General features: G+C 48.7%; 1 long non-coding RNA gene across 1 annotated transcript in view; it reads right to left on the bottom strand.

Moving 5' to 3' along the window:
• Positions 1-5,712: 5,712 nt before the first annotated feature.
• The window catches only part of LOC134737191 (uncharacterized), a 910-nt gene continuing 118 nt past the window's right edge, over positions 5,713-6,504 (bottom strand). The window contains exons 1-2 of the long non-coding RNA XR_010121835.1: positions 6,258-6,504; positions 5,713-5,893 (exon numbers count right to left, since the gene is read on the bottom strand). The exon at positions 6,258-6,504 is cut by the window's right edge and continues 118 nt beyond it. This is a non-coding gene — a long non-coding RNA (uncharacterized lncRNA). The remainder of the gene's footprint in view (positions 5,894-6,257) is intronic.

Here is a 6,504-nt window from a genome sequence, read left to right as displayed (position 1 = left end):
GTGGCTCACGCCTGTAATGCCAGCACTTTGGGAGGCCGAGGAGGGCGGATCACGAGGTCAGGAGATCGAGACCAGCCTGACCAACATAGTGAAACCCCCGTCTCTACTAGAAATACAAAAATTAGCCAGGCGTGGTAGTGGGCGCCTATAGTCCCAGCTCCTTGGGAGGCTGAGGGAGGAGAATTGCTTGAACCTGGGAGGCGGAGGTTGCAGTGAGCTGAGATCACGCCACTGCACTCCAGCCTGGCGACAGAGCGAGATTCCGTCTAAAAAAAAAATGGCTAGAAGTTAAAACAAATAAATAAATGGTCACTACCAAATGTTGCCAGGGAGGTAGTAACCAAAAAGCTTGTATATTGATGATAGGAGAAAAATAGTACAACCACTTTGGGCAAAAGTTTTTTATCCAACTAAACTTACCAATTTTCTGTGACCGACAATTCTACTCCTAGGCATTTATTAAGAGTCTATATCTACGCAGACTGTACACAAATGTTCATTGCAGCGTTATGTATAATTACAAAAAAAAAAAGACCAGAGCCAGCCCAGATATCTATAAACAAGAAATGGATTAATCGTGGAATATTACTCAGCAACTAATAGGAACAAACTGCTGATGAACTCAACAACGTAGAGGAATCTCAAAAACATTATGCTGAGCGAATGAAGCCTTACACCAGAGTAAGTGGGAATATAAATAGCTGTAAATTGGTAGTGATACAAGAGATAGAAATTATTTAGACAGATAGCAAGGGCAACAGAGTCCTCAGTGAAATTTACCTTTTTTTTTTTTGTGAGATAGAGTCTCGCTTTGTCGCCCACGCTGGAGGCTGGAGTGCAGTGGCACGACCTCGGCTCACTGCAAGCTCCGCCTCCCGGGTCACGCCATTCTCCTGCCTCAGCCTCCCGAGTAGCTGGGACTACAGGCGCCCGCCACCACGCTGGGCTATTTTTTTTTTTGTATTTTTAGTAGAGACGAGGTTTCACCGTGTTAGCCAGGACGGTCTCGATCTCTTGACCTCGTGATCCGCCCATCTCGGCCACCCAAAGTGCTGGGATTACAGGTGTGAGCTGCTGCGCCCGGCCAACTAACCTTTTAACAAAAAGCAACCCAAAGTCATTTCTTTTCTAACAAAAAGCAAGCTGAAAATTTGAGTTGCAAACATAGATAGGCAAGCTGGAAGTTTGCACGGGTGAATGCCGGCAGCTGTGCCAATAGAAAACGGCTACCTGGGACCAGGTACGTGCAACATGTAGGCTCCATCTTCCTTTTTTTTTTTTTTTCACCACCTGTAAAGAAACAGGCAACATGGCCCGGGCCAGGTAGAGAACTATCTGCATAATAAAAGATTGGGGTTGGGGGCGGCCAGCTTTTCTCCCCCTACGAAAATGACACCTAGCCCTAGTCAGTTTTCCTCGCCTTATGCAAATGAAACAGCTGATCCGACCAATCTTCGGGACCCTATATAAATGAGACACCGCCTCCTCAAGCTCTTCTATAAAATCTGCCGCATTTCACCGCAAAACCGGCAACCCATTTCTCCGAGACCCCTGTCTGCTACCGAGAGCTCTTCTCCTCTTCCTGTCGCCTATTTAAACTTCAGCTCTAAAGCCCACCCTTTATGTATCTGCAGCCTATTTTTCCATGGCCATCAGACAACGGGTATTTACCCCAGAAAATGACACTTCAGTAATTTTCCGACACTTTCCGGAGAGTAATTTGCCTATGTGTACCTTTAAAAGCCCCAGAATTGGGCCGGGCGCGGTGGCTCAGCCTGTAATCCCATCACTTTGGGAGGCCAAGGCGGGTGGATCTTGAGGTCAGCAGTTCAAGACCAGCCTGGCCAAGATGGTAAAACTCCGTCTCTACTAAAAATACAAAAATTGCCAGCTGTGGTGGCGGGCAACTGTAATCCCAGTTACTCGGAAGGCTGAGGCAGAGAATTGCTTGAACCAGGAGACGGAGGTTGCAGTGAGCAGAGATCACGCCACTGCACTCCAGCCTGGGCGACTGAGACTCCGTCTCAAAAAAAAAAAAAAAAGTTACAAAATGGGGCGGGCGCATAGACTCACGCCTGTAATCCCAGCTACTTGGGAGGCTGAGGCAGGAGAATCGCTTGAACCTGGGAGGCGGAGGTTGCAGTGAGCGGAGATCACGCCATTGCACTCCAGCCTGGCGGCAGAGCGAGACTCCATCTCAAAAAAAGAAAAAAACAGATAGAATTTTGGCCCATTAACTACACTAGATATTTATTTCTCTGTATAATCATTATGATGTTATACAGAGATTGAGCCACAAGGATAATCTTGCAATGGGGGAAAAAAATCTGACTCTAAATGTTCAACAACAGTGGCTGCTTAGATATCTAGAGTTCTTCCAAACACTGGAACAATAAAAATGGTGTTATGGGCTGTTTTCTTCTTCCCCCTGATACCAGTCCTGCTCCGGTCTGGTTGTGGTATACAGGGAGTTCCGGCAGGCCCAGGTCCCCGCTCCTCCTGCAGCCCTGGGCCGGAGCTCCGCTGCGCCTGGGGCTGCAAGACCTGCGCGCCGAGATCCCGGGGCGGGGGACACTGGGCAGCGCGATCCGCACAGCGCCAAGCCTGCATCGCGCACTCGCCGGGACCAGAGCCGCGCCGCGGTGGAGCCCTGAGCGCCCCCAAGTGGTCACGTGTGCAGCAGCGACCCAAGAATTTGGAAAGAGTCCCGGAAAACTGCAATCCTCATAGAGCATCTGAAGGTTCTTGGAGGGAGCTGTGAACGGTTAACAAAAAGCACGGCCATAGGGCCCACTGGTGGCGTTCTGAAGGGCGACCCCTCCTCTACCCCCGCGTGGCCTATGGCTCTTTGTTTAGTTTCATAAAAGCGAAAAATAAAATGTAGAAATGAGTGGCATCACAGTACATTTGTTGAGTATTTTTTCTTTTTCTTTTTACTATGGAATCTTTCCAGCGAAGTTAAGTATTTTTTAAAAGGCAAGTTACAAAACACAATGCAAAGTATTCTTATTAAAACATAGCTCGGGGCCGGGCGCGGTGGCTCACGCCTGTAATCCCAGCACTCTGGGAGGCCGAGGCGGGCGGATCACGCGGTCAGACGATCCTGGCTAACACGGTGAAACCCCGTCTCTACTAAAAATACAAAAAATTAGCTGGGCGAGGTGGTGGGCGCCTGTAGTCCCAGCTACGCGGGAGGCTGAGGCAGGAGAATGGCGTGAACCGGGGAGGCGGAGCCTGCAGTGAGCCGAGATTGCGCCACTGCACTCCAGCCTGGGCGACAGAGCGAGACTCCGTCTCAAAAAACAAAACAAAACAAAACAAAAAACAAAACAAACAAACAAAAAGAGCTCGGCCAGGCGCGGTGGCTCACTCCTGTAATCCCAGCAGTTTGTGAGGCCTAGGCAAGAAGAGTTCGAGATCAACCTGGGCAATATGGTGAAAAGCGTCTCTACAAAAAATACCAAAATTAGCCAGGCGTGGTGGTACGCACCCGTGGTTCTAGCTGCTCCGGAGCCTGAAGTGGGGGAATCGCTGGAGCCCGGGAGGTCGAGACTGCAGTGAGCTGTGTTTGTGCCACTACGCTCCAACCTGCGTGACAGAGCAAGACCCCGTTTGAAAAATAAATACGTAAATAAATAAGTAAATAACATAGCTCGTCGAGCTGAGTAGGGTGGCACATGCCTGTAATCCCAGCTACTCAGTGTCAGGCCCCTAAGCCCAAGCCAAGCCATCGCATCCCCTGTGACTTGCACGTATACATCCAGATGGCCTGAAGTAACTGAAGATCCACAAAAGAAGTAAAAATAGCCTTAACTGATGACATTCCACCATTGTGATTTGTTCCTGCCCCACCCTAACTGATCAATGTACTTTGTAATCTCCCCCACCCTTAAGAAGGTACTTTGTAATCTCCCCGACCCTTAAGAAGGTTCTTTGTAATTCTCCCCCACCCTTAAGAAGGTTCTTTGTAATTCTCCCTACCCTTGAGAATGTACTTTGAGAGATCCACCCCCTGTCCCCCAAAACATTGCTCCTAACTCCACTGCCTGTCCCAAAACCTGTAAGAACTAACGATAATCCATCACCCTTTGCTGACTCTCTTTTCGGACTTAGCCCGCCTGCACCCAGGTGATAAAAAGCTTTATTGCTCACACAAAGCCTGTTTGCTGGTCTCATCACACGGAGGCGCATGAAACTCAGGAGGCTGAGGCGGGAGGATGGATCGAGCCCAGGAGGTTGAGCCCAGCGTGGGCTAAACTGCGTAAACCACCCCACAACCCTCGCCTCAAAAATATATATATACGTATAAATATAAGACAAATAAGTTAAAGTATCCATGAAAATAGTCTTAAAAGCTCTAAAACAAAATAATAGCAATATGTGTGTCATGGTTGAGGGCGCTTTTTATGTTCTTTAAGCTCATGTAGCCTATTTTTTTCTTCTCAGGTGTGTCTAATTATTCCATAGTAAGCACATGTTAATGAAAAAGGTTTAGTGTCTAAACACACAAATAGGGAATCCGCAGGAACTGAAAAAGCAGGCTGGAGGAACAGAACAGAGCCTGGCACGTGCTCCGGGAGCGCCTCGGGGGCTGAGCTCTGGTAGAGGTGGCCTCTGTCTCCCGATCACTCTGCAACACAACTGGCGTGCCCACCTAGCCCGAGGATGCCAAGTGGACACAGGAAGCCAGCGTGGCCACACAGCAAGGAGGAAGCACAGGACCTCCCTCATCCCATCTCGGGGGCTTCTTTCAACAAGTTACAAATACAAAGACAGGTAAGGAACTTGGAAAGCCTGTCCTGCTGGGAGGCTCTATCGCATTTGGTTCTTAGGCCTGAAACTGTCATAGGGAGAACTCAAAGGTGGCCCCCAAGATTCCCACCAGGTGCACATGCCCTGTAGACCACCTGCCTCTGAGAGAACGTGATGGCACCTCACTCCCACAACCATGCCACATTTTACGGAACAAGGGATTGCGCAGCTGTGATTGAGGTTCCTGGTCAGTTGATTTTGATAAATCAAAAGGGAGATTATTCTGGGTGGGCCTGACTTAATCAGGTGAGCCCTTTAAAAGAAGGTGGAGTTCCAGAAACACTGTGCACCGCTGGCCTCAAGGAAAGGGGCCTCTGGTTGCCGAGAGTGGCCCTCAGCTGACAGCCAGCAAGCGAACAGGAGATTTCAGTCCCACAGCCACAAAGAAAGCATTTTGTCAACAACCAGGGAGGCTGGAAGAGAACCCCCTTGCCTCAGATGAGACCACAGCAATGGCCAACATTGTGATGTCACCTGCTGCAGTATCAGTAGAAGACCTTGCTAACTTGTACCCCAGAAAAAGCGAGATAATAAATCTGTGCTGTCTTAAGATACTAAGTGTGTGGTAATTTGTTACACACCAATAAAATCTAAAACAATAGCCTTTCCAACTAAGAAAGTCATGTTTTAAGAAACAATTTTCATGCAGATATATCTGTACTGTGTAAAGATTTTATATGTACAGAGATCTTAAGGGCACATGGAATTGAATACACTTGCTTGTGCACACGTGCACAAGCACACACGTGTGTACCTATCACCCAGATCGAAAAGGAACATTTCCAGCACTACAAAAAGTTTCCTCATGTCCCTTGTGAAGGGGCGGGTTGCCCCTCCACACCCGTGGGTGTTTCTCGTTAGGTGGAAGGAGAGACTTGGAAAAGAAAAAGACACAAAGTATAGAGAAAGAAATAAGGGGGCCCAGGGGACCAGCGTTCAGCATATGGAGGATCCCGCCGGCCTCTGAGTTCCCTTAGTATTTATTGATCATTCTTGGGTGTTTCTCGGAGAGGGGGATGTGGCAGGGTCATAGGATAATAGTGGAGAGAAGGTCAGCAGATAAACACGTGAACAAAGGTCTCTGCATCATAGACAAGGTAAAGAATTAAGTGCTGTGCTTTAGATATGCATACACATAAACATCTCAATGCCTTACAGAGCAGTATTGCTGCCCGCATGTCCCACCTCCAGCCCTAAGGCGGTTTTCCCCTATCTCAGTAGATGGAACATACAATCGGGTTTTACACCGAGACATTCCATTGCCCAGGGACGGGCAGGAGACAGATGCCTTCCTCTTGTCTCAACTGCAAAGAGGCCTTCCTTCCTCTTTTACTAATCCTCAGCACAGACCCTTTACGGGTGTCGGGCTGGGGGACGGTCAGGTCTTTCCCTTCCCACGAGGCCCTATTTCAGACTATCACATGGGGAGAAACCTTGGACAATACCTGGCTTTCCTAGGCAGAGGTCCCTGCGGGCCTTCCGCAGTGTTTGTGTCCCTGGGTACTTGAGATTAGGGAGTGGTGATGACTCATAACGAGCATGCTGCCTTCAAGCATCTGTTTAACAAAGCACATCCTGCACAGCCCTTAATCCATTTAACCCTGAGTTGACACAGCACATGTTTCAGAGAGCACAGGGTTGGGGGTAAGGTTACAGATTCACAGCATCTCAAGGCAGAAGAATTTCTCTTAG

Source organism: Symphalangus syndactylus, chromosome 7, assembly GCF_028878055.3.
Source record: "Symphalangus syndactylus isolate Jambi chromosome 7, NHGRI_mSymSyn1-v2.1_pri, whole genome shotgun sequence".
Lineage (NCBI taxonomy): Eukaryota > Metazoa > Chordata > Mammalia > Primates > Hylobatidae > Symphalangus > Symphalangus syndactylus.
The sequence above is the reverse complement of the archived record's forward strand: the minus strand, read 5'-3'. Positions and strand labels throughout refer to the sequence as shown.